Consider the following 26,439-nt stretch of genomic DNA (forward strand, 5'->3'; position numbering starts at 1 on the left):
CACCTCCGTGGAATTTATCATATACATGGCAAAGGTAAAGGGATGCAGATGGCGCTGTGGTCTAAACCACTGAGCCTCTTGGGCTTGCCAATTGGAAGGTTGGCAGTTCAAATTACGCGACGGGGTGAGCTCCCGTCACTCTGTCCCAGCTCCTGCCAACCCAGCAGTTCGAAAGCATGCCAGTGCAAGTAGATAAATAAATACCTCTGCAACGGGAAGGGAAACTGTGTTTCCATGTGCTCTGGTTTCCGTCATGGTGTTCCATTGTACCAGAAGCTACTGTTAGGTCCATCATGAGATGTCTGCCAGCTTCTAATCAGAGATACCAGCAGCCCTCAAGCAAGCAAACTTGCCTTATTATCGCTCCCTAGCATCCCACTGCCAGAGGATTGCCTCCTTCCAATCACCGCTTTGCCTCCTACAAGTGGCAGAAACCTGGGCAGTGCTGAATGTCACATCCATTGCCAGGTGTGTCCTGCTGGAAACAGAAAAGGGCTTTCCCCTTGGCCTGCCTTTATATCCACTCAGTTGCCAAGTGCTTTTATGACATCACAAGAAACCCACAGCCAATGACAACAGCTGGGGAGGCATCATCTTCATTGCTTTGGGCCTCACAATGGCGGGTGGACCTATCAGTGATTGTGTGCTTGTTTATTTGGGACATGGGTGGTGCTGTGGTCTAAACCACTGAGCCTCTTGGACTTGCCAATCAGAAAGTCAGCAGTTTGAATCTCCATGAGAAGGTGAGCTCCCATTGCTCTGTCCCACCTCCCACCAACCTAGCAGTTCAAAAGCACACCAGTGCAAGTAGATAAATAGGTACCACTGTGGCAGGAAGGTAAAAGGCATTTCCGTGTGCCCTGGTTTCCGTCATGGTGTCCCGTCGTGCCAGAAGCAGTTTAGTCCTGCTGGCCACATGACACGGAAAGCTGCCTGTGAAGAAACACTGGCTTTCTCGGCCTGAATGCAGAGATGAGTGCCACGCCCCATAGTCAATTTCAACTGCACTTAACTATCCAGCGGTACTTTACCTTTATCTTTGGCCAAAGCACAAACAGCAGGAGAAGCAGGAGAAGCTTAATAATAATGTCTATTTGTGGCATCCCTGGTTCAAATAATCTGAAGGAGACGAGCTGAGAAAGGCCTTTTCTGAAGACATTGTGATGTCGCTGTCAGTGTAAGTACTGTAGAAAGTATTGAGTTAGGGCATTGCTTTTAAATAACTTAACCGTTCCGGGGTCCTTTACCTCTTTCCTTTCTTTTTTAACATATACATGGAAATTTTATTTTTGCAAAGAACCTCACAGCCTTTATTGTACTTCGCCCTCGAAACATCACAATGAGGACATGATTTTGTTTGTGAGGAACTGAAACTCAGAGAGAGCGACTTGCCCACACAGTGAATTAATAACGCAAGTGGAACTTGAATCCAGTCCTTCTAAAAACTCTATTTTCCAATGGACCACTCTCCCTAGCACACACTCCCTAACTTGAGAGCAGGAGCAAGGGGGAGGAAATGCTAGAAAAATAAGTTTTAGTGCCCTCCCCCAGAAGGCACTGCCCACAATACCACCCTTACCTTGAATTATGGTGAGGAAAAGGCATACATGGGGGTTGGGAAAAGGTCTGTTATTTCAGACAGGACAAGAGGCATATTTTTTATTTTAAAAACCCGCAGCTTGTTAAAATAATATACAACAGACACAAGTATTCCAGACCAGACACAAAGTCAGATCAGGTGTGCATCCCCTGAACTTTTGCACTAACACATAATTATTTCTGATACTAATGGAGATGTTTCCCTAGAAGTTACAACATTCCAGTACATGCAGTTAAAAGGGTCCTTTGCCCAGCAACATTATATTTTGGGTGTAGGAGACTTAATGTCTTCTCTATAGAGATCTTTAATTTCAAAGTACTGTACTAGGCAGAGAGAATAATGAATGCTTTGAGTAACGCAACTAGTAGTTTTCCAAACATTATACCTACGTGCAATTACATAACTTACATTAGGCAACCTAAACAAATAATTATGTTTAAACTTTCCATTCTAGTCTTAAATGTCAATGTCTCTACTGTTCTGTCCTCAAGCATTCCCACAGGATCTACTAAGCGTAACACCTGAGTATGCACCCTACTGGGACAAATCTCTTATTCACCAGAGAAAAAGAAATCTGCAGGTGGTTTTTGAAGGTTAGTTGTATCTTTACAAAGTTGCCTTACTATATTTTTGAAGGACCACATGATAAACTGGTTCTGCAAACAATTTGTAAAAGCAAAGAATCATCATTTGAACCACAGTGGCTTCATGCAATTGCATGAGGATGAAGACGGGCACACAAAAGATTGCAAAGGAATTAGGGGGAAATTATCACTTGATATGATTAATGCACAGTACCTAATTACCAAGCATAAGGCATGGAAGCAAATGAAAGTCTCTGGCCACTGTGTTTTGCATAAGCATCTACAATCACAGTGGTTAGACAAATTGCCACTGTTGTACCAAAATTCCTTCTGGCATCAGGGATCATAAAATCTTCTTAGACACGGAAAGGGGAATGTGAACTACACAATTCTCACGAATGTACCTTGTAAACAACTTAATATCAAGTTCCTTTCAGAGAGTTAGTAACTGCATTCTAACTTCTGGGAATCCGAATTCAGTGATGGAATAAACTTTTAAAAACGAGACAGAACAAAGCACTCTTAAGATTTGGTCATTTTAGCTTCAAGTCTACAGTACTGTAAATATATTTTGGAGGGAAAGTAGCAAAGTGTTTATTTAGTCAACAGTTTTCCTTATCTAAGTAAAAGGCATCAGACTAATACTATTTTAGGTGAGGAACGTGAAAGCTGACAGAAGTGATTAGCAGAAGGTAAGTCTACCCAGAGGTTTATTTTCTTTTAAAGTTCACTTAGCACTGGTTAAGTATCGGAGGACAGAAGCCTTTGCAGATCTATTGCAACTAACCCAGAGATCTAGCAACAGATCTCAATCTACCTGACCATTCCTGGTTGTCACTAATGTAAAGGCTATATATAAATCCATCAATCATGTCTTTGTAAGGTGCTGGGTAATACAGGAGACAAAGGCTTATGGGTCAGATAATGTCTCCCCTTCCGTAAAACAAAAAGTAAAACGTTCTACAACTAACGAAGATCGACAACATCAACATTCTTATGAACAAGCTAGTTTTCAAAGCTGTTTAAACAAGTACAAAAGATTATTGTGCTGGATTGAAAGAAAGAAAAACAAAACAAAACACACACACAATAGTTTGTTTTATACAACAGTTTTCTAAACATCGGTGGAAGGGTTTTGCTAAATATTTTCTTATTTCATTCAATATATACATATGCCATGGCATATACCTATATTAAAATGGATGCAGAAGAATATGAAATACTACCTGCCTAGCACCACAATTTCCCTATCTGAAGAATTGTGTACTTCACATATTTGGGTGGTTATGAAAACTGAACCTGAGAGGAAGAGTGGAAGAGAGAAATTCATCTGCAAGCAAGAATTACACAATTAATTATAACCTTATAATACATTAGTATGTTTAGAAGCCACGTGTGACCTCTAGTTATTCCACAAACAAATGGCTTGCTGTCTCTGGATCCTGTTTTATACAGAGAGAGAACAAATGGCTCATTGTTCTGCCCGAAAATAGTTGCAGAGAATTAAATATTTTATCCCTACTTGTGTCATAAAGTACTACTATTGTACAAGTACTCTACTGTGAAGATACATTAGATAAGATTTGGAGCAAGCAAAAATCAATCATCTTGACGTCTAAGGAACCACTTAAGCTAAATGTTCAAGAAAAAGAGCCACATTAAGTCTGTAGCACCAAGATGACAAATATATAATTAAAATGTTGTGGCACCTTTGAGGCTAACTGGTTTACGTGCGGGCTGAGTTTTTGCTGGTCAATAGCTTACTTCAGCAGATGCATTAAGCAGACAGACAAGATCATAGGCATAAAGGTAAAAGGTAAAGGATCCCTGGATGGTTAAATCCAGTCAAAGGTGACCACGGGGTTGTGGCGCTCATCCTTCTTTCAGGTCGAGGGAGCCAGTGTTTGTCCACAGACAGCTTTGTCCACTGACAGACCATGTGGGCAGCAGGACTAAACCACTTCTGGCGCAACGGGACACCGTGATGGAAACCAGAGCGCATGGAAATGCTGTTTACCTTCCCACTACAGTGGTACCTATTTATCTACTTGCACTGGTATGCTTTTGAACTGCTAGGTTGGCAGGCGCTGGGACAGAGCAATAGGAGCTCACTCCGTCGTGGGGATTCAAACCGCCGAACTTCTGATTGGCAAGCCCAAGAGCATGGGTAGGCAAACTAAGGCCCGGGGGCCTGATCTGACCAAATCGGCTTCTAAAGCCGGCCCGCAGACGGCCTGGGAATCAGTGTGTTTTTACATGAGTAGAATGTGTCCTTTTATTTAAAATGCATCTCTGGGTTATTTGTGGGGCATAGGAATTCATTCATTTCCCCCCAAAAAATATAGTTGGGCCCCCCACAAGGTCTGAGGGACAGTGGACCGGCCCCCTGCTGGAAATGTTTGCTGACCCCTGCCCAAGAGGCTCAGAGGTTTAGACCACAGCACCACCCATGTCAACCTGGACAGCTTTTGACAAATCAAGTTTTAAAAGTGGAAGTTTAAGAAGAGTTTGGATTTGATATCCCGCTTTATCACTACCCAAAGGAGTCTCAAAGTGGCTAACCATCTCCTTTCCCTTCCTCCCCCACAACAAACACCCTGTGAGGTGAGTGGGGCTGAGAGACTTCAGAGAAGTGTGACTGGCCCAAGGTCACCCAGCAGCTGCATGTGGAGGAGCGGAGACGCGAACCCGGTTCACCAGATTACGAGTCTATCACTCTTAACGACTATAACCCACTTGCCAGAGCACAGAGTGTCACATGGATGCAATAGCTACGTACACACACTGTAAAGCTGACCAGCATGATGCAATTAATGAATTAATTCAGATTCTAAATCCCCCTATATCATCAGATAGCCTTCTAAGTTTTCATTTAACTAGCATGACACACATTTAACTAGCATGACACACATTTAAAAGCATGGAGCAGCCTGAGGATGCAGCTAACTGGAAGAAACACAGACTGTTCCTAGCACAATTACTTGGTGGCAGGCAGAACATTTTCCAGTGAACAGCAGAAGCAATTATTATTATTATTATTATTATTATTATTATTATTATTATTATTATTAATACCCCGCCCTCCCCAGCCAAGGCCGGGCTCAGGGTGGCTAACAAGCAATAATAAAAACAGGTTGAATGAATACAACTTAAAAACAAGATTAAAATGCAACATTAAAATATTGAAACATTAAAATATTAAAATGCAGCCTCATCGCAAGAGGAGAAAGGAAAAAGAAAAAAGAAAGGGGGGGGATCAAATTGGCTCCAAGCCAAAGGCCAGGCAGAACGACTCTGTCTTACAGGCCCTGCGGAAAGAAATCAGATGTGGGGATGTGGCCACTTATTGAAAGCCCTGAACGAGCCCTGTAAGGAAAGTTTTCCTACTGATACAAAGATTCAGCATGAAATTGGGTGCCGACTTCAGAAGTGGTCCAGACATTGTAAGTTTTTATATCGGGCAAACAGCCAATATTCAATTTGTGTATATTCTCTCTATCGCAAGCCACTTTGGTTGAGTGGCTGGGATAACACAGTCAGATGGGTGGCAAATAATTTTATTATTATTATTAGCCACCATGGTGGTCCCAAATCCATCTCAAAATAAATATGGCACAAATTGAAGTAGTAAGCTACCATTAAACAACCAAAACTAATTCTAGGGCACACCAACATCCAAGAGATTGTTTTATTTAAGGTGTATCAGTAATGCATCAATCTCATACTTCATTTCTAACCCTGATGTGTTAATCACCTCTAAAGAAAGGACACCATAACCGCTTAAAATGTCAATGCAAATCTCATTTAAAATTCTAATACAAATAAGCTTAATAGAGTAGTAAAGACGCCACATTATTGATCCAGCTTCCAAACAATTAAATAAAGTCATCCTTGATTTGGGATTCGAACAACAGCAAACCAAGGAAGGGAAGGATGAAGCAGGTGGAAATCATATATTTTTTTTAAAATAAAGCCAAACACTATCAACAAGAGTGACAACCAGTAGCCTCGGTCACAATTAGTGGTTTATTTACAAGGCAGAGGTTAATTGATTTTATGTCCGCAATCCCTTTTCCATTACATGCTTCTAGGGGACAATATGGCATTCACTCATGAAAATGCTAATTATACCGATTTGTACCACGTCAACATGTTATTTTTCTTACACTTTACCGCAAAATCATTTGTCTTTAAAAAAAATTGTGCAGTAAGAAAGAATGCATGCCATCCTGCAGAGATACAACAGGAAAATAGACAGCACTGATTTTAACAGGTCTACTCTGATTGCAACACTGGGTTGCATTTGGCTAAGCCCATCCCAAAGCAGACCCACTGAAATGAATGAATCTGAATTAGTGCTACTCTAGCAGGCCTCTGAGTCTGAACGCTGTTGCTGCATTTTGGTTACTTAGACTGCCCTTCCCTCTCTGCTGAATTCAGTCAAATTTTCTCCCCCTTGTCACAGGCAAGGAATACCATGACAAGATGTTGAAAAAACTCCGGCTGTCTTTCTGTCCTGACAAGACATGAGGAGCCTTTGCTCATATAATGACAGTTCAAATGAAGCAGGCTGCAGGAGAGCAATATGGGGGTCAGCGTTACTGAAAGGCCACTAGGCAGATTCCTTTATCTTGCTGCAGGGATTTGGTATGGAAGTGTTTATAAGTCTTTGCTACCAGAGCAAAGTTGCTTGCACTGGATTTTGGACATCTGATACAGATGTGCAGTGACCCAAGAACCCCCGTTCTCTTTGTTCTCCTTTTAAAGGCAGAAATCCTGTGCCAACCTACTCAAGCTTATTAAATCTACCAAAATAGACAACTGTTGCCATACCCAAAGTTTCTAGACCACCTTGGCTGTGAAGAGAAGTTTGAGGGTGTGTAGACAATATCAACAGAAGCCTCAAAAAGCAAAAATAAAGTTTGACCTAAGTTTTTAAGAGGGGGGGAAAGGGAGCTAGATTTCCTGGACAAGCACGTATTTCTGTCCCCACAAGTCCTTGCGACAGAGTTCAATAATGGTATTGTGTTGCAAACAACTCAGGCAAACTAAGAAGCTGTGCAAAATGAATTTTGCATTTGGGTTTTCTTGCCACACAAATAGAATTCTTCACACACACACATTTGGAATAAGCAATGTTTCTTTTCTGGGGGGGACACAGAGGTACACATACCCCTAAATCAGGCATAGGCAAACTCGGCCCACCAGATGTTTTGGGACTACAATTCCCATCATCCCTGACCACTGGTCCTGTTAGCTAGGGATCATGGGATTTGTAGTCCCAAAACATCTGGAGGGCCGAGTTTGCCTATGCCTGCCCTAAACGTTTTGTGAATCTTTGTACTTTTGTCCATTTACTGTATTTATTTTCTCCAATTTGAACTATAAAATGGTGGTTTTCTTGAGTCAAAATGAGAGTACCCCTAAACATATTTTTTTTAGAAAACGAACACTGGGCATAAGGGATTGCCAGCACTGGTTGTAACAAAAACCTTGTGAAGTTGACAAAGTTATTCCTTAGTAGAGGGCCAGGATTTCAGAAGGCGCATTCACATTTAGTATTATTTTGATAGAAGACAGATTCTCTTCCCACAGGTATCTTCTATACTTTCCCAGATGAAATTATTATCTGTTTACTCCAATTTCTCTCTTTCTATGCTAAGAATTGGCTGTTCTCTACTCCCTTTCAACAACAAGATGGAAGTTGCTGCATTCTGTAAAGGCAATGCAAATTACCATCACGGAACTACTATTGGGAATTTCTGAAGCGGAATTAGTAGCAGTTCAAGCTGCAAGCCAGTTATGAAGTGGGCAGAGTTGTCTAACTGCAAAAGGGCTTAAAGGCTGCAGTCCTAAACATATCCACTCAGAAGTGAGCCTCACTGAACCCAGCCGGGCCCACCTCTGAGCAAACATGCATATGATTATGCTATAAGAAAGTTTTATGAGGGCAAAGAAAGAGTAGGGGATCCATGGCCCTCAAAAGTGGGGAGCCCAGTGCTACTGGACTCTAACTCCCATCAGTCCAAGTTCGCATGGGCAATGGTCAGAGATTACTGGAGTTTTAGTTTAGCAGTATCTGGAGGACTATGGTCTCCCTGCTCTGGCAGTGAAGTCAACACAGATAATTGCTGCCAGCAGAGAATCTAATGCTTGTCAATCAAGGAGACAACCTACTGATATATATATATAAGGACCGAGTCCCAAAAGTATTTATTTACATACTTTAACTTGTACTGAAAAAATATTATTATTATTATTATTAAATTTATATACCACCCTTCATCCAAGGACCACATAAAATGACTGAACTGACTAGGAAAACTGATAAGACTACTCAGTTGTGGAAGCATTTAATGACTTAAGGCCTTATCACCCTCCCAATACTTATCTCTAACACAGCATGCATAGGCAAAGAAGGAAATGTCAGTCAGTGTAAACCCAAGAAATAAGAAGACACAGAGCAAAACGCAAGGCTTTAAAATAATTGAGACATGGGGAAAATACAGTATGAGAAGGGCTTTCAATAATAGCTAAGGCCACGATCCTAAACCCATTTACTTTGGAGTCAGTTCTAATGAAGTCAATGAGGCTTACTTTAGGACTGCACTGAAGAGAACAGCTGAAAATAAGGTGACTCAAACAAACAAAAAGGGTTTACATAATAAAAAATTAAACAAGACATCATGGATATATGGGCAGGTCTCAAATATTGATCGGCCTACATAACTCCATTAAGTGAATGGAAATTGAATGGGCAAAATTGTCCAAGAACAAACTTTATGGCCTCATCCTGTTAATAGTATTAGTATACCATGCCAACAAAGTGCACGGCACTTTGCAGAACAAGAGCCAAAAGAAAGGTCCCTGACCCAAGGAGCTGCCAATCTAAGATTTGCTACAGGTGAGTAATGGAGGGAAGAGAAAGTAAGCAATGAATGGAAATGAAAAATGTATTTTTAGAAATGGGTTGGGGGGGAGGAGAATCTGAACCTGCCAAATAATTAGTTTGTTTAATTTGCAGGGCAGTTCACAGCATAAAATGTGCACTTTCAAAGCAAAACACAACCATTCCTTGAAATGAACACTTTCAATTTTGCAGTGTAGTTATCCAGCCATGTTATGTGTACAAAAAACATGCACATATTAGGGCAAGGTGGGCATGGAAGGAATATATGAGTGAAAACAATATACAAAATGCATTGTGCTAAGGGACACTGCCTTTGCAAAAACATGCACATTAGGGAGACTGCACACAAAAACGTGTATTAGAAGAAATTCGCAGTAAGATGCTGGTTGATTTTTATGAGATTTTTTTTTAAAAAAAGAGCTGTAAACAGATTTAAGATTAGAAAAATGAAACAAGAAATGAAATCGCCACATTTCCCCATTTCTAGTACATGTATTTATGTTTACTTTCACTAGGGGATGACTAAGAGGTCGTGCCAAAGGTTTCACAGAAAAGGTAGCTTTAAGGAGAGGTGGTACCATAAGTGCTCTGCAAGATGGGTCCACGTTTAATTGGGAATTGGTGAGGAAAGGGCAAAAAATATTTAAGGGAGCTGGAGATCTTTGGGCAGACGAGGGTGGTGGATCTGGAAAAGTGAAAGCCACAGAGCAGGAATATTTTGGGATATGAGCAGATTGCTAAGAGGCGCAAGGCAAGAGAAGGGTTTAAGGGCTAGGAGGAAGAGTTTATGGCATAAACTTTATGCTGCATCCAGGACAAATAGAAACAAGGGCATTCCTAGGAATTTTTTGACAATGCAGTTTCTCATGCACAAAAGTGAGAAAAACAGTACCTGTACATTTGGCCCTATATCTCAGGGTCTTCAAATCTACAGATTCCACAAAACCTTAAATACATACCCTTTTTTTAAAAGGTGACAGCTGGCAATCTGGGGGTTATGGTTCATTCAGGGGGGGCTATGGATGCCCATAGATAGCAAACCAGTGTAGGGATTTAAGGAGAGCCTGGGATTTTATTGTGGCCTGAATGACTAGAGAGGTGAATTATTAGGAGGTGGGATAGCTCAATCAGTAGAGTAAAAGGTAAAGGGACCCCTGACCATTAGGTCCAGTCGTGGCTGACTCTGGGGTTGTGGCGCTCATCTCGCTTTATTGGCCGAGGGAGCCGGCATACAGGTTCCGGGTCATGTAGCCAGCATGACTAAGCCGCTTCTGGCAAACCAGAGCAGCTCACGGAAACGTTGTTTACCTTCCCGCTGGAGCGGTACCTATTTATCGACTTGCACTTTGATATGCTTTCGAACTGCTAGGTTGGCAGGAGCAGGGACCGAGCAATGGGAGCTCACCCCGTCGTGGGGATTCGAACCGCCAACCTTCTGATCGGCAAGTCCTAGGCTCTGTGGTTTAACCCACAGCGCCACCCGCGTCCCATAATCAGTAGAGTACTCTGCTCCTAAACTCAGGATTGTGGGTTTGAGCCCCACATTGGGAAAATGTTTCCTGCATTGCAGGGGGTTGGCCTAGATCATTGCTATCAACTTTTCCCTTTTCTTGCGAGGAATCCTATTCGGAATAAGGGAATTTTCCTTTAAAAAAGGGAAACGTTGACAGCTACGGCCTAGATGACTGTCAGGGTCCCTTCTAACTCTCCAGTTCTATGATTCTATTTTGTTGGGAAAGCTCTGGCTAGAGGTGAGAGGGCTGTGTGAAAACAGGAGGATAAAACATCTCGTCTTCTGAGCTGAAATCAAACCAGAGCCTACGGTTAGTGATTAACATTCTACACTATATCAGCTCAGTTACTGAAAGAGAGCACATTGACAAAACAGACATTTAGGATGGGGGCGTGACTCCTAAATCAACGCAGCATTAGAGCTAGGGTTGGGGACAGATTTGCCCTTTCATGAGGGAAACCAGGATGTAACACCACCAGAAAAAAGTGCAGGTTTATATTTCCATGTCAGCAATAGATGCAGCGTAGCAGTTTTATACAAAGCATGGGGCCAGAGAGGTGAAAAGAGGACACAACTGGAAATGACTCACCAAAAATGGCAAGCTGAAGACCTGACAGAGTCACTTGCATAAGAACAACAACAAATACATAATAGTTAAAATCAAGTTTTTTAAAAAAAATTACATTAGACAGGGAAGGTCTTTCTGCCTCTCTTGTTTTTCTTCCTTTCTCTGCCCCAAGGATCCGTCTCACCAAAGGCAAGAGTAAACTTTAACAGCCATCACATTGTAACTATAAGAAACTTTAAAGCGCCCTGTTACAGCTCCAACATAACACTGTTGCCAGCCAGTGAGTTACCACAAACCGAAGTGATTCCCAGGTTTTCTTTTTGCCCAGGCCAAATATGTGCATTTATAACATGAGAATGGCCACACCAGTGTATTCCCTTCATTGTGCCTGATATAAGTGCTGCTGGAAATATCTACCCAATGGGAACCAATGTGGTATAATGGTTAGCATGTCAGACTAGGAGATGTGGGTTCAAATCCTCGCTCAGACATGACGCTCACTGGGTAAACTTGGGCCATTAACTGCTGCTCATCCTAACTAATCTAATAGCGTTGTTGCACCTGGGGATTGAATGAGAAAGGAGAGAGTCCTGTCTGCTGCCTTGAATTCCTTGGCGGAGGGCAAGAATGGGGCTTAAGTACAATAAATAATAAATAATGAGTATCCTGGACAATGAGAGAAAAAAGAACACACACTTGTACAGTCATGTTCATTCCAAATACACCTGTGTCACAAACAATATGAATCCATATATAAACATGATCTAGGAATGAATCTTGAAAATGAGTATAATCAAAATATTCCAGTTTCCATTATTATTTTTTAAAAAAGTATCCTTAAAACATGAACTCATCATTTAGAAATATCTAGCTTAGCATTATCACAGTTACCGCTTCTAGGTTTCAGTTCAGAGTAACAGGTACATTTCAATTATCTGTAGATAAGCCTATGCCATTGTATTTAAACTGCATCTCTTTAAGGAAAGGCAGGATTTGATTTGAAAGCATATTCACTTCAAAGCATGCATCACCCTTTAATTTACATCAGATTGGCCACTCTGGAGCCAGGATCCATGCATTTTGCAGCAGCTTGGAGAAATCATCTGTGGATGGGGAAACTCATCACACAAAAGGAGTCTCAATAAATTCAGGCCAAAATCCTAAAGACACCTCTGTGTCTACTGAAAAGCAAGCCCCAGTGAGTTAGTGGAGATTACTTCCAGGTAAATGGATATATGACTTACAGCCTTATCTGGAATGAAGCCTCATGAATCTCAGACAGTGATATCTTCCGAGTAAATATGAATGGGACTGAGCTGTTGCTGAATGTCGAGAGTTTTAAGCCAACTGGTAAAAATGCTCATAGAAATTAATGAAAATGGCTAACTTGGGTTAATTAATTTCAGTGGGTAAAACTTAGTTGAATATCACTGAATATATATATTCACTGGAATATATATATTATAATATAATGAAATCTATTTTTATGGGGAGGTTTAGCACATACTGTTAGCTAGCTTCCTCTCTTCTACGCATTTATTTTAGTATATTGTTTTGACAGTGGGAGCTTTGGAAATTAAGCCTAAGGTAACATCTCTTCCCTCCGCCCTGCAAGATCTGTTTCTACTACTACACAGGCACAAGCAGCAGCCTCCTGCTTCCACGCAATGCTTAGCAGTGCTGCATTACAGAGGCATCGCCACCACACCCTCTCTCCCAAGGAAAAACACACACCAAACAAACTACAGAAGAAGCCTCCATTCGTCCTTGAGTCCAGGAAATACTGCTACTGAACAACCTGTACACACCACCTTCTCCCTCGTGACTACTACCTTCACCCAGAACCAGCAATTAAAAAATTTGCAACTGTTGATGTTGTCCACTTCCGTCAAGTGCACGCTGGCTACTAAAAGATCACACGCTCCCGATTTCCCAGGCAGCAATTGTTGCAAGAACGAACCTGGCATCTTCAGACATCGTAAATAAATGGAAGGGTGGGTGCACCTTCTATCGCTTTAACCCCAGAAGGAAAACGCAACACATAAATGCTGTCCATATTCTGCTCTGCTATTTGAGTGGGAGAGGAATGAGCGAAGACTCTTTCGCCCCTTTGCTTACTGAGCCAATCAATGGCAGAATTCAGAGAAAACAGAAAACCATCAATTTCTTTCCAAGCTCTGCATATACGAAGAAGACTCGATAGGGTATCATTTCCTGAAAATGGCAGAGGTGGTATGGCACCGCGAGACCTACCCAGCTCCTGGCAGCATGGCTGGCTAGCTCCATCCCCAGAAAGCACACCAAAATCAGCCAACGCTTTCCTTTTTTTCCTGACGCTTCCCCCCTATTGCCTCTGAATTCATGTCGGGGCGTGCGTGTGTTTGGTATTTGAGACTTCACCTTCTTGCCATGTTATTTCCCATTCGGCACCCCTCCTTTCCCTGGGAAGGAAAGGGCAGCGCCATGGAGCCGAGGACGGATTAGGGGAAAAAACCAAAACACCCCAGACTTTCACCCCCCACCCACCCCCAGTATGGATCATAGGGCTGCAGCCAAGGGTGCCAGGGTTTGGGGAGGCCTGGGACTCCACATCGCTGGAGAGATGCAAAGGTGGAAGGGGAAAAAAACCCCACCCACCTACCCCCGTCCCTCTCCCAGCTTCCCAAGAAGAGCACCTTCTGTCGCCAAGGGCTGAGCATTCTTGCAGCCACGATCCTTGCCCTGCGCCACCGCCACTTTTACGCAGCAGCCCGAGCGCGCCGCTCCATCAGTGCCTTCTCGCCGCTGCAGGCTTGATAGGCGGGATGCGAATGCGGGGGAGGGGAGGGGAAGGCGGGGGGGGGCTTACCTGGTCTCTCCGACACCACCCTCCTAAGCAATGGAACGCCCGGCTTTGCGGGGGAGGGAGGGAAGGGGGGAAGCGTCCCTAACAAGGCGCCTCGCTCTCTCCGCCTGCCACTCACCTCTCCCTCTCCTTTGTCTAGCTCCCTTTTCTGCACCGGCGTCCTGCCGCGTTGGGTCTCGGCTCCCCTCCCCGCAGCTCCGGGGATGGCGGAGAGGAAGCTGCGCTGAAGGCGACGCGGGCGAAGAGGCAGGCGGCGTCGCCGTCCCCGCTCGCTTCCTTTCGCTTTGCGCCCTCGGCTCGGCCTCGGTCTGCCTTGAGGGGAGAAGCCCGCCCAGCCCGGGTGGCGGAGGGATGAGGCGGCGGCGGCGGCTCCTGCTCACTCTCCCCCAGCCCCGGCAAGCGGGAGGGTAGATGGGTAGGACCTCCTCCTCCTCTTCTTCCTCCTCCTCCTCCTCCCCAGCCCGCTGACACGGAGCGAGTGCCGGTCGAGAGACGCGCCTCGGAGGGGCTGCGAGGGCGCTTCGGCGGACTGCGAGGAGAACCGCGCATGAGCGGCCTGGGGGGACCCGAGGCGGGGAGGAGGCGCGCCAAAGCAGGGGGAAGACCGATCTGCTGGCTACGAGGGGAGGCGGCTGCTGTCCAACGACCAGCAAGAGGCGTCTGCACCGCGAACTGAAACGGTTTTATGCTTGTTGTAACCTCGCCTTTCCCCCCTCGCACACACAGACACACACGCACACCAAAGGACTCTGGGAATTGTAGTTTGGGGGGGAAGGGTTCTCTCAGGAAATGCAATGTAGCAGCTGGTGTGGGTGGGTGGGTGCGCTTTCGGATAGGGGCAAACCGGTTTCTTGTGGTGCCAGTCACAACCTACCCTCTGCCTTTTTGGATATATCACTCGAGCTGGTAAGGTAAAGGTAAAGGGACCCCTGACCATTAGGTCCAGTCGTGGCTGACTCTGGGGTTGCAGCACTCATCTCACTTTAGTGGCCGAGGGAGCCGGCGTACAGCTTCCAGGTCATGTGGCCAGCATGTCTAAGCCGCTTCTGGCAAACCAGAGCATCCCGCCAGAGTGGTACCTATTTATCTACTTGCACTTTGACGTGCTTTTGAACTGCTAGGTTGGCAGGAGCAGGGACCGAGCAACGGGAGCTCAGCCCCTCACGGGGATTTGAACCACCGACCTTCTGATCGGCAAGTCCTAGGCTCTGTGGTTTAACCCACAGCACCACCCACGTCCCTTATCACTCGAGCTGGTGCTTTAGTTTAAATCAACAGGTAAAGGTAAAAGAAGGTAAAAGGACCCCCGGACGTTTAGGTCCAGTCAAAGGTGACTATGGGGTTGTGGCGCTCATCTCACCTTTTCTGGGTCATGTGGCCAGCATAACTAAACTGCTTCTGGTGCAGCAGAACACTGTGATGGAAACCAGAGCGCATGGAAACACTGTTTACCTTTCTGCCGCAGCGGTACCTATTTATCTACTTGAGCTGGTGTGCATTCAAACTGCTAGTTTGGCAGGGGCTGGGACAGAGCAATGGGAGCTCACCCTGTCATGGGGTTTGAACTGCCAACTTTCTGACTGGCAAGCCCAAGATGCTCAGTGGTTTAGACTACAGCGCCACCTGCATCACTTTAAATTTCAATAGATGAAATTCAGCCTGTATGGCCCTGGTCCTCCCTTTACTTAGTGCCTTCTGGGTTGTCGGATAAAGATGCCACAGTGATAGCAGAAGCCGCAAGCAGCAACATTTCCATCATCAGGTCTACTGTTGACCAGCCTCCCTGGCATGTCTTTCAGCTGTACCCTCCATTAGGGCTGAGTGACTCATTGTTAAAATCGTGTTCATGGAAGACAATCTTACTTGGCTACAAGCGATTGCCAAAGAAGAAGAAAGGGAAGGTGTTTGAGACTTCACTTCCACAAATACAGTGCTATATTTATAAGGTATCTGAAGAAGTGTGCATGCACACAAAAGCTCATACCAATAACTAATTTAGTTGGTCTCTAAGGTGCTACTGGAAGGATTTGTTTTATTTTTTTATTTTATTTATTTTATTTTGTTTCGACTACGGCAGACCAACACGGCTCCCTACCTGTAACTAATGCTATATAGTTATCCATGTAAGTTAAAATAGGTGCAAGGTAAAGGTACCCTTGACCATTAGGTCCAGTCTCAGATGACTCTGGGGTTGCGGTGCTCATCTCGCTCTACAGGCTGAGGGAGCTGGCGTACAGCTTCTGGGTCATGTGGCCAGCATGACTAAGCCGCTTCTGGCGAACCAGAGCAGTGCACAGAAACACTGTTTACCTTCCCACAGGAATGGTACCTATTTATCTACTTGCACTTTGACATGCTTTCAAACTGTTAGGTAGGCAGCAGCATGGACAGAGCAACGGAAGATCACCCCGCCGCGGGGATCCGAACCGCCGACCTTCTGATCGGCAAGCCCTAGGCTCTATGGTTTAGACCACAGTGCCACCTGCGTCCCAAAATAGGTGCTACATGGAGTTCAAATAGAAATATGTCAAAGGAGAGTTTTCCTGGGAGTTGGTGGATTGAGCAAAGCAAAGGCTAGAAAGGAAGAAGCGCCTGAGAATTGACTGCAGATCAAACCAATCAATGCATTTGACTATAATATTCATATGCCCACTTTGAAAACACAGCAATGGGTGACTCTGTGCATAAGAAGCACAGAGAGACAAATTATTGGAAGCCTTTCAGGGACGGCCCCTAGATGAACCTTCTGTGGTGGACTTCCTTTTTTCATCTAACCTCTTGGCTCTGAATGTGGTGCTCCTACTACAGACGATGTAAACTCTTAGGGAGAAGTTTCACAAATTGGAAATATTTCTGGAAAACACACAGAGGGGAAAAAGGATGTCAAGAAAAGTGAAAGAACTACTAAGTCTGCAGAAGAAGAGACTGTTTCAGTGGCAAGTGGTAAACTCAGCTTGTCAAAGCTCAATCTTATAAAAACTTACATACGCTCAACAATGTTGCAAAAGAGACTAGTTCGCTTGGCAGATGTATCAACTGAACATGCCCCAAGCATCTGCACTTGAACAGCTGGAGTTGGTGACAACATTTGCAAAGCAAAAGGCATGCAAAGTGAGATTTTGATGTGCCTGAAGTTGAAACTTAAGAGACTTAAATTTTAACACCACAATTCACAATATTATTCGAAATGATTTGTGTGCAAAAACATGTTCTTTTGTATTTGAGAAAGATAATCAAAGATTCTTGTGTTACTTATTCTTGCAATTTAATATAAATCTAGCAAGTTGTAAGTTTGTAATCTAGCAAGAGGTGTAAGTTTGGGGCTTTTCATTATTTTTTTTAATGAAATGACAGTTGTGGTGTGGACAGGTGTGGACAATTGAAGTTAGCCATTTGGGGTGGGGTGCAAGTTGTTAGTCTTGTTTATAGCATAAAATAATCTGACACTGGTACTGCCTCCAAGTGCCCCCCTGTGGCACATTGAAGTGCAAACTTCCCAGAGTGGGCGGTCCTCTCTCCACCTTTTCTCAAATGGTTTAAACTGCACTTTCTCTTTTGCACAGAGCTGGGCATAGGCTCAGGGGTCTGAAGAGGTGTTTCGGTCAGCCAACCCATTGGGAGTCTGTTACCTTGGCAGCCTGGGGTTTTTCCGCAAGGGCATGGTGAGGTGATGGGACGTTCCTCTTCTATGCTGTTTCCGGCCAGGCTTATGGCTCTCAGACTCACTATTTAGCAGCCCCAAAGGCTTGTGTTTGGTTTGCCTGAGTGTGTTTTTGAGTTTTGTGTGGAAGGGTCATTTCAGAAATATTTAGAATGGCTTGCCGATGCTCGAGAAAGTGGTGTTTCTTTGCAATGGCTGTGTTCTCATTGTTCTATCAAAGAGACTCCTTTATTTTATCAGAACCCTCCAAAGCCCCCTTCCTGTGCTACAAATAATGACATTGAGCAGAAGATTGTGTTGTGCAGACCCAGTCATTGCCATTATGATTTGATGTGTGCCTCCTCCCATTATTGGCCTCTTCCCGATGCAACAGGCACCCCTGTGATGGCACACACATGCAACTCAGCGCCTCTGATTGTAAGATGCTTTGGGTTTCCTTTTGAATGGAAAGCAGTATAAAAATACATTACAGTGGTACCTCAGGTTACATATGCTTCAGGTTATATACGCTTCAGGTTACAGACTCCGCTAACCCAGAAATAGTGCTTCAGGTTAAGAACTTTGCTTCAGGATGAGAACAGAAATTGGGCTCTGGCGGCACGGCAGCAGCAGGAGGCCCCATTAGCTAAAGTGGTGCTTCAGGTTAAGAACAGTTTCAGGTTAAGTACGGACCTCCGGAACGAATTAAGTACTTAACCAGAGGTACCACTGTACATCCAATCAAGTGTATCTGAAAGAAGCAGGCTGCTTTATGAGGTGTCTGAGAGGTCTGAAGCACACATAGCTCTGTGCTCCAACCCAAGGAAATAGCTTGGGAAGAGTGGCTGGAGTGGATAATTTCCTCACTCTGCCTAATGGCAGAGCTGGCCCTGGCCTGTTGAGTCTTAGGTTCTCTCACATCACAGAGGTGTAGAGCAGGGGTCAGCAACCTTTTTCAGCTGTGGTCCAGTCCACCGTCCCTCAGACCATGTGGTGGGCTGGACTATATATTTTTTTTGGGGGGGGGGATGAACGAATTCCCATGCTCCACAAATAAACCAGAGATGCATTTTAAATAAAAGCACACATTCTACTCAATTAAAAACACGCTGATTCCCGGTCCGTCTCCGGGCCAGATTCAGAAGGCGATTGGGCTGCATCTGGCCCCCGGGCCTTAGGTTGCCTACTCCTGGTGTAGAGCAAGTAAGAGTTAAAGGTAAAGGGACCCCTGACCATTAGGTCCAGTCATGGCTGACTCGGGGGTTGTGGCGCTCATCTCGCTTTATTGGCCGAGGGAGCCGGCGTACATCTTCCAGGTCATGTGGCCAGCAAGACTAAGCTGCTTCTGGCAAACCAGAGCAGCGCACAGAAACGCCGTTTACCTTCCCGCCGGAGCGGTACTTATTTATCTACTTGCACTTTGACGTGCTTTCAAACTGCTAGGTTGGCAGGAGCAGGGACTGAGCAACAGGAGCTCACCCAGTCGCGGGGATTCAAACCGCGACCTTATGATAGGCAAACCCTAGGCTCTGTGGTTTAGATCACAGCGCCACCCGCGTTAGGAAACTACTAATCATGTAGAGAGATGGACTTGAGACCTTGAAAAGTTAATCTCCACCAGCAACCTTCATTACCGGTAAGTTCAATGGAATAAATATTGCCACAGGCTTTAAACTCGACACTTCGTTGGTGTTGCAAATCATTTGAGTGGTTTCAGAGAATTTCAGTGAGCAGACACTAAAGACAGAAAAGCACTCGTTGTTTATGAATGGGATTCCCATCTACCACCCAAAACAGCAAATTGTGGTTTAAAGGCACATGAAACCACACCACGTTACAGAAATAAAGCGAGTTTGCATCTGGTAAGTGACTGGGGTAAGGAGACCTCTTGGGAACCGCATGAATGAATGCCGGATTCCACGGGAGAAGGAAAATGTGGAATATAAATGTGAGAAAATGAATAATATAGCAGAACCATCTAGTTCTGTGCTAACAATCACTGATGCATTATGCTCTCCCTGCTGCAAACATAAACTATTAGAATAAAATAAATAATGAGAAAATGGTAGTTTAAAGTGGGTAGAAAAACTATAAATAATAAAGCAGTTCTATCTATGTCTTCTCAGAAGTACATACTATTGAAGTTCAATAGAACTGCCACATTTATCTCTGAGTAAACCTTGCTGATCATAATGGGACTTGCTTCTGAAGAGACATGCAGTGTATAGTACAGTAAGTTATTTTGAATCGGGGCCAAATTAGTGACTCCACAGAAATCTGTATTTTACCTATGCAACTTCCCCAAACCTTCCTCCTCAGGGATATGGTCTAGAAATATTACTTCTTATTCTGGGTAAATTAATATAAATATATATATTTGTTTGATATTCTTGACCTCCAAAGCAGAATTAACCCTCAAAGATAAGAAACAGCCATCAAGTTGGTTGATGTTTAACATATTTATAATACTTCCGGCATCTACTCAAATGAAAACCCAATCCTAGTTTTATAATGCAGTGTTTCTGGGTATATTTTCACAACCTTTTGAGCCTTTGTAGCCCAAGACATTCTCAAATCCCTGGTGGGAATAAACTAAGATCTTTGCATCCACTTCTTAGGTGTCATCGACTATTACTAACAGATTTTTAAAAATCACTGCAGTCTGTTTCTTGAGCTCTTCTAGTTCCACTAGAATTAACAGTGATTAATATTTTGGGAATATTTGGGGGGATTACCTGTTAACACCCATTATATACAAACAAAATGGTCCATCCGCTTTATTAAAGCATGGTAAATGTTTAACCAATCTTTCATCTGATTTTACTACTTGTATAAATTTGCCTTATTACAGTGGTACTTCGGTTATTGAGCAGCTTAGTTCCTTAACAACTCGGAACCCGAACGCTGCAAACCCGGAAGTAGGTGTTCCTGTTTTCGAACTTTGCCCCAGAAGCTGAATGTGATCCTGAGCTTCCGTTTTTACTGTTGTGCAGCAATTTTGAGTCCCCCGCATAGTAATTAAGGTTTATTTGCTCCCGTTTTTACCCTTAAGCAGCAAATTAAAGTCCCCTTCGTCCAAATTAAGGCTTATTTGCTCCTGTTTTACCCTTAAGCAGCAAATTAAAGGCCCCCCATCCTAATTAAAGCCTTCTATTTCTAATTGTAGTGTTCTGAGGTGATATTTGGTGCTTTTGTTTTTGCTACTTTTTTGTTTTTGTTTGTGTGGATTTTTCATTTTTGTGTCTGTGGCTTGTTTTTCGTTTTATGATTGATGGATTGTGTGACTGTGGAAATGGATAAAAGCCCCCCACTCAAACAATGACCATCATCAGTGCAGGTAAGAAAAAAATAATAATTTTAATTTTTATCTTCTACAATACTGTCTTATTTATTTTATAGTACAGAACATTGATTATTACTGTACTTTCATTTTATGAATCAATGGTCTCGTTAGATAGTAAAATTCATGTCAAATTGCTGCTTTAGGGTGTGTGTTTTTAAAGCCTGGAATGGATTCATCTGTTTTGCATTACTTTCTATGGGAAAGCGTGCCTTGGTTTTGGAACGCTTTGGTTTTGGAACGGACTTCCGGAATGGATTAAGTTTGAGACCCATGGTACAGCTGTAAAGCCTAACCACCTGTTTGATCCAGAGACCAGCACTTTCTGATACGTAGATAGTTTTCACAGGGGATGCTTTAAACAGTGCATCTGGCAGCACATCTACTTAAAACTAAATCCCATTGGCTTCAGTGGGGCTTACCCCTGGGTAAGCAGGTAAGGAGGAAGGTGAGAGATTGGCCCAAGTTCACCCAGGGAGCTCTATGGCCAGCAAAATGTGAGCCCCTGTCCAGCCCTACACTCCAACCCTTACACAGGACTGGCTTTCTCCATTCTTCCATTCACCCTTGGAGCTGTACTTTATCCACCTGATTCAACTAGATATTTAATTTATAGACCCGCAAACAAAACTAAATTTACCTAATGGATATGTGGCACTGCAAGCCGGCTGGGAAATATATTTTGGCCCCGGCGAAGGCAATCTGTTACCCCATTCCTTAATTATTGGACTGCCAGTTGTGTTGACAATTTATGGTGACTCAGGCATTGTTGACATTTTTGACTTGCAGCCAATTTTCTGGCTAATTTTGATACTCCCCCCCCCCAGCTACCAAACGTGATGGCTTCCCTTATGAACAAACAAAATTTTAAAAAAGGAGACAGAGACATATATGCAGTGCCGGATTTACGTATAAGCTAAACAAGCTATAGCTTAGGGCCCCACTCTCTTGGAGGCCCCCAAAAAATTTAAAGGAAAAAAACTGGGATGTACATTTACAAAATATAAGATGAAGAACAAATGAAATAAAACCTACATAAAGCAACAGTGTTTTGTGTTGAGTAGGCTCTTAGGATGTAAATAATGGGCCCTGCCTGCTAGCCTGCTCCCTAAAACATCATTAGTTTGCTCATTTCTATATATAGGGTGCCTACATTCTGCATGTGCAAATGGCTTTAGATATCAATTAGGTCCATAAATTACCATATAGCATATATTCAACACAAAAAACAGCAACAGTTTGTTGTTGACAAAGGACAGCTGGACATATAAAGGGCCCCATTACCTTCAGTAGCTTACGGCCTCATCAAACTTAAATCTGGCCCTGCATATATGGGAAGAGAACTATTGATTTGCTTTATGAGCAAGATCAATATCACCCAAGGCTGCCATATCTACCCACGATGCTTTGGCTATCAGTTGAAACAATATATTCTGGATGTTCAACAGGTGGCATGCGGCGGTCTTGAGAGACACCTTTCCTTATTTTTAGCAGCAGGGGTGTTACATTGGTGCAAAGGCTAAGAGAGAGATGGTATCAGAAAATTCAGTGGCAATACCAGAGACTGAAGTGGCAGATTCACATGTGTGCATGGCATGGGCGTACCTTACTTGTGACTTTCAGGTGTATCTTGAAGAGTTTTTTTTTTAAATACTCACAGGCCTTTGCAGTTGTTTGAAATGTCCTTGAGTTGCCAGTCATTTTAATGATTGTTTTGTACTGGAGTGTTTTTTATATATATATTGCCGCAGGCCAGTTTGATATTTTATGAGAGGGCGATATATTAGCCCTTTCCAAAACAAATAACATCGTCTAGAATTTAGAATATATTTAATTTATTGTTTATCTGTGCCTTTCAGCCAAAAAAAAGGGCACCCAAGGTGCTTCCTGCAGAATAATGCAGAAGTGCGAAATTCAAATGCACCCATACGACTTAGAAAAGATAGCAAAATCTTAACTTAAAACAACAACAAACAACCAAACACATTGATGTTCCTGCCCCGAAAAGCAAAGGGCAGCCCCTGCAAAAAATGCAAGTGAAAGCAAGAGTAAATATATAGGGAACAGCTCTTCCTTATATGGGGCCCAGGTGGAAGAGCTTGCCTCTCTCCCCGCCCCCTTTAATAGTGCCTCCCAGGCAAGCTCCTCATTACAACCCAGTCAATGGAGCAGGGCAGGGCTCTCTATCAGCTATCATTTTTCTAGGCCAGATTAATTGAACTCCTATTTGTTTTGTTGTTTTTTACAGCTGCTCCAAAATAGCAGACCCTGCATCCTTTGCAAACTCTCTTTCTGCTTAGGGAACTAACAAGTCCAGAGCTTGAACTATACATTGCCTTCGTTTACAGGAACACTGGGTTGAGAACGCGGTGAATCATTTCAGCCAAGAAGCGATAAACACATTTTATACGGCAGCTGCTTTGACACGGGGCAAAGTTCCTTCTAGGGTGTAACTTGATAACTTGCGGCAATATTCGCAAGTCAATAGTAGCCCCTCCCCTAAAATAATATATCAATGTATAGAAATGCAGCTTCAAAACACCAGTGCTGTCTGGTCTGAAAAGGGTATAGTCTTTGGAAGCGCAATCTTATTACCTGAAAATGTGTCTGGGTGAACTTTCTATATTCTTTTCCCCAAGCAATGCTTACCAGTGATGCTCAGACCTCAGGTGTTCACAGCCCAGTCACTGCAACACAGGTGAAGCCTCTCATACAAGTTTGAATCTATGGAAATACAGCTTTAAAGTTTATTAAATGTTTTAAACATTCAAGCAAAAAGAGTACAATCTGAAATGAAAATCACCTTTGGATTGATTGAAACAATGTACAAATTTCACTTTGAAATAATATTTTTCTCAATACCTGAAAATCATATTGTAATCACATATATGCTCTGTGCTTCAGTGTTGGTTTATTTATAAAGTGCCTTTCACTGTCTAGGTGCGGTAAAGGACATTTTTATTAAAATAGATAAACAGATAACAGGCCCTGGGCTTTCTTCTGTCTTCTTATCTGTTAAGGCGTTATTCAAATGGAAAATGGGAGAAGGAAAGAGGAAGATAAGCAAACCTTTCCAATTATGTAATAATGACACACACACATTTCCAGTTAATTCAGATGGAACGAAACAACTACATTCAGCCCTATGCAAAAAGTTGCCATATACTTTGGAAAGACTTGCGCGTCAAACCACAATTGCTTGCAACTGAACAACATGTTTGGTAGCCTGATATGGAGAGTTGCTAAACACTCTACAAAGACCATGTCTCAAACAACATGCTTCCTTTTGGTGAAACAACACGTTTGGTAGAAATCATGGTTTGTTGTTTAGTCATTTAGTCATGCCTGACTCTTCGTGACCCCCATGGACCAGAGCACGCCAGACACTCCTGTCTTCCACTGCCTCCTGCAATTTGGTCAAACTCATGCTGGTAGCTTCGAGAACACTGTCCAGCCATCTCGTCCTCTGTCATCCCCTTCTCCTTGTGCCCTCCATCTTTCTCAACATCAGGGTCCTTTCCAGGGAGTCTTATCTTCTCATGAGGTGGCCAAAGTACTGGAGCCTCAGCTTCACGATCTGTCCTTCCAGTGAGCACTCCGGGCTGATTTCCTTAAGAATGGAGAGGTTTGATCTTCTTGCAGTCCATGGGACTCTCAAGAGTCTCCTTCAGCACCATAATTCAAAAGCATCAATTCTTTGGTGATCAGCCTTCTTGATGGTCCAGCTCTCACTTCCATGCATCACTACAGGGAAAACCATAGCTTTAACTATACAGACCTTTGTTAGCAAGGTGATGTCTCTGCTTTTTAAGATGCTGTCTAGGTTTGTCATTGCTTTTCTCCCAAGAAGCAGGAGTCTTTTAATTTTCGTGGCTGCTGTCACCATCTGCAGTGATCATGGAGCCCAATAAAGTAAAATCTCTCACTGCCTCCATTTCTTCTCCTTCTGTTTGCCAGGAGGTGATGGGCCCAGTGGCCATGATCTTGGTTTTTTTGATGTTGAGCTTCATGGTATTGCCAACCAACTTGTTGCAAGGTAGAGAGGGCTAGGAAGCTGCCTTATATTGAGTCAGCCCATTGGTCCACCATGTTTTGATATTATCTACACTGGCTGGCTGTGTCTCTCAAGTGTTTCAGATGGGGGGCATTCCTAGCCTACCTTGAGATGCTTCGGATTGCACCTTGAAACATCTGCATGCAACGGCGACGCTTTACCACAGAGCTTCCCTTGAATTTGTAGGAGGGAAGTGAGAGAGAGTGTAATTTTTTTGCATTAGTTGCTTTTCTTCTGTAACTCTTCCTTTTCAACCAGCAAATGCCAGCATTTATTTTCTGGTCAAGCAAAGAAATGTAGCCAGGGGAAAGTTTGTGGGAGATGGAAGGGAAAATAGCACGCAGGGAGGAAGTTAAAACATCCCCTTCTGCCCACTGCTTCCTACATGCAAATGCTTCCCAACCATTGCTATGCAAAGTTGACTTTGAGAATGAGTGCAGTTCTGCCCTTAAAAAAAAGTTCTGTTGAAAGCAAGATCTTTGCTTCCATGTTTTGAGTAAGCATGTCTATGATTTGGATGCTATATTCTGATTGAGAGATGCAACCCTAGGTGCACCAGAAGTAGGTGTATTATGGACAGAATAATTGCCGCACACAGGCAGAACAAGGATATAGTTTGAATACTTTACCTGTCGATGTATAAATCATTTAATGTGTCAATACGAATGGAAGTCATTAAAACTGCAGTTGCAATATAAGGGATTGTTATTTTGACTGGAGTGTAATTGAAATTTCTAAGATTTTGGAATGCAGAAATAAAGTAAACCATCAAACCATCAATTCTAGCATGCGGGAGGCCCACCTAAATTGAATAATTTGGCATCTCAATGATTGGTATTATTAATTGTATTAGAATTTGGCATTGCTATAATGAGGCTTTTATTAGATTGTTGTAATTGAAAACTAATAAAAACTATTATCAAAGAAGAAGAAGGTTGTATGGATTTCAGTTACTCCCAGATAAGTGTGTATAGAATTGCAGCCTTACACACTTTTTTTTTAAATCATAGAATTGTAGAGTTGGAAGGAACACTGAAGATCATCTATTCCAACCAATGCAGGAATATGCAGCTGTTGTATATAGACCCTGAACCTGCAACCTTGGCGTTATCAACACCACGTTCTAACCAACTTAGATGATGCTGTGGGTTAAACCACAGAGCCTAGGACTTGCCGATGAGAAGGTTGGCGTTTCGAATCCCCGTGACGGGGTGAGCTCCTGTTGCTCGGTCCCTGCTCCTGCCCACCTAGCAGTTCGAAAGCACGTCAAAGAGAAAGTAGATAAATAGATACCGCTCCGGTGGGGAGGTAAACGGCGTTTCCGTGCGCTGCTCTGGTTCGCCAGAAGTAGCTTAGTCATGCTGGCCACATGAACCAGAAGCTGT

General features: G+C 43.3%; 1 protein-coding gene and 1 long non-coding RNA gene across 6 annotated transcripts in view; one reads left to right on the forward strand and one right to left on the reverse strand.

Moving 5' to 3' along the window:
• Nucleotides 1–26,439, reverse strand: part of CDC42SE2 (CDC42 small effector 2) — a 114,275-nt gene that overhangs the window by 78,538 nt on the left and 9,298 nt on the right. Inside the window, exon 1 of one of the 5 annotated variants that reach the window (XM_081930842.1) lies at nt 14,024–14,123. The exons of 1 other annotated variant lie outside the window; for it this stretch is intronic. The gene's annotated coding sequence lies outside the window, so the exon portion shown is untranslated. Of the gene's footprint in view, nt 1–13,850; nt 13,972–14,023; nt 14,124–26,439 lie in introns of those variants that run through there. 3 more of the 5 variants (XM_081930839.1, XM_081930838.1, XM_081930841.1) reach the window with 3 other exon arrangements.
• LOC309380700 lies at nt 617–3,913 on the forward strand. Its single transcript, XR_014173050.1, has 2 exons — nt 617–2,193; nt 2,838–3,913. It is a non-coding gene; the product is annotated as an uncharacterized lncRNA (long non-coding RNA).

This window comes from Podarcis melisellensis, assembly GCF_964234715.1.
Source record: "Podarcis melisellensis genome assembly, chromosome: 11".
NCBI lineage: Eukaryota > Metazoa > Chordata > Lepidosauria > Squamata > Lacertidae > Podarcis > Podarcis melisellensis.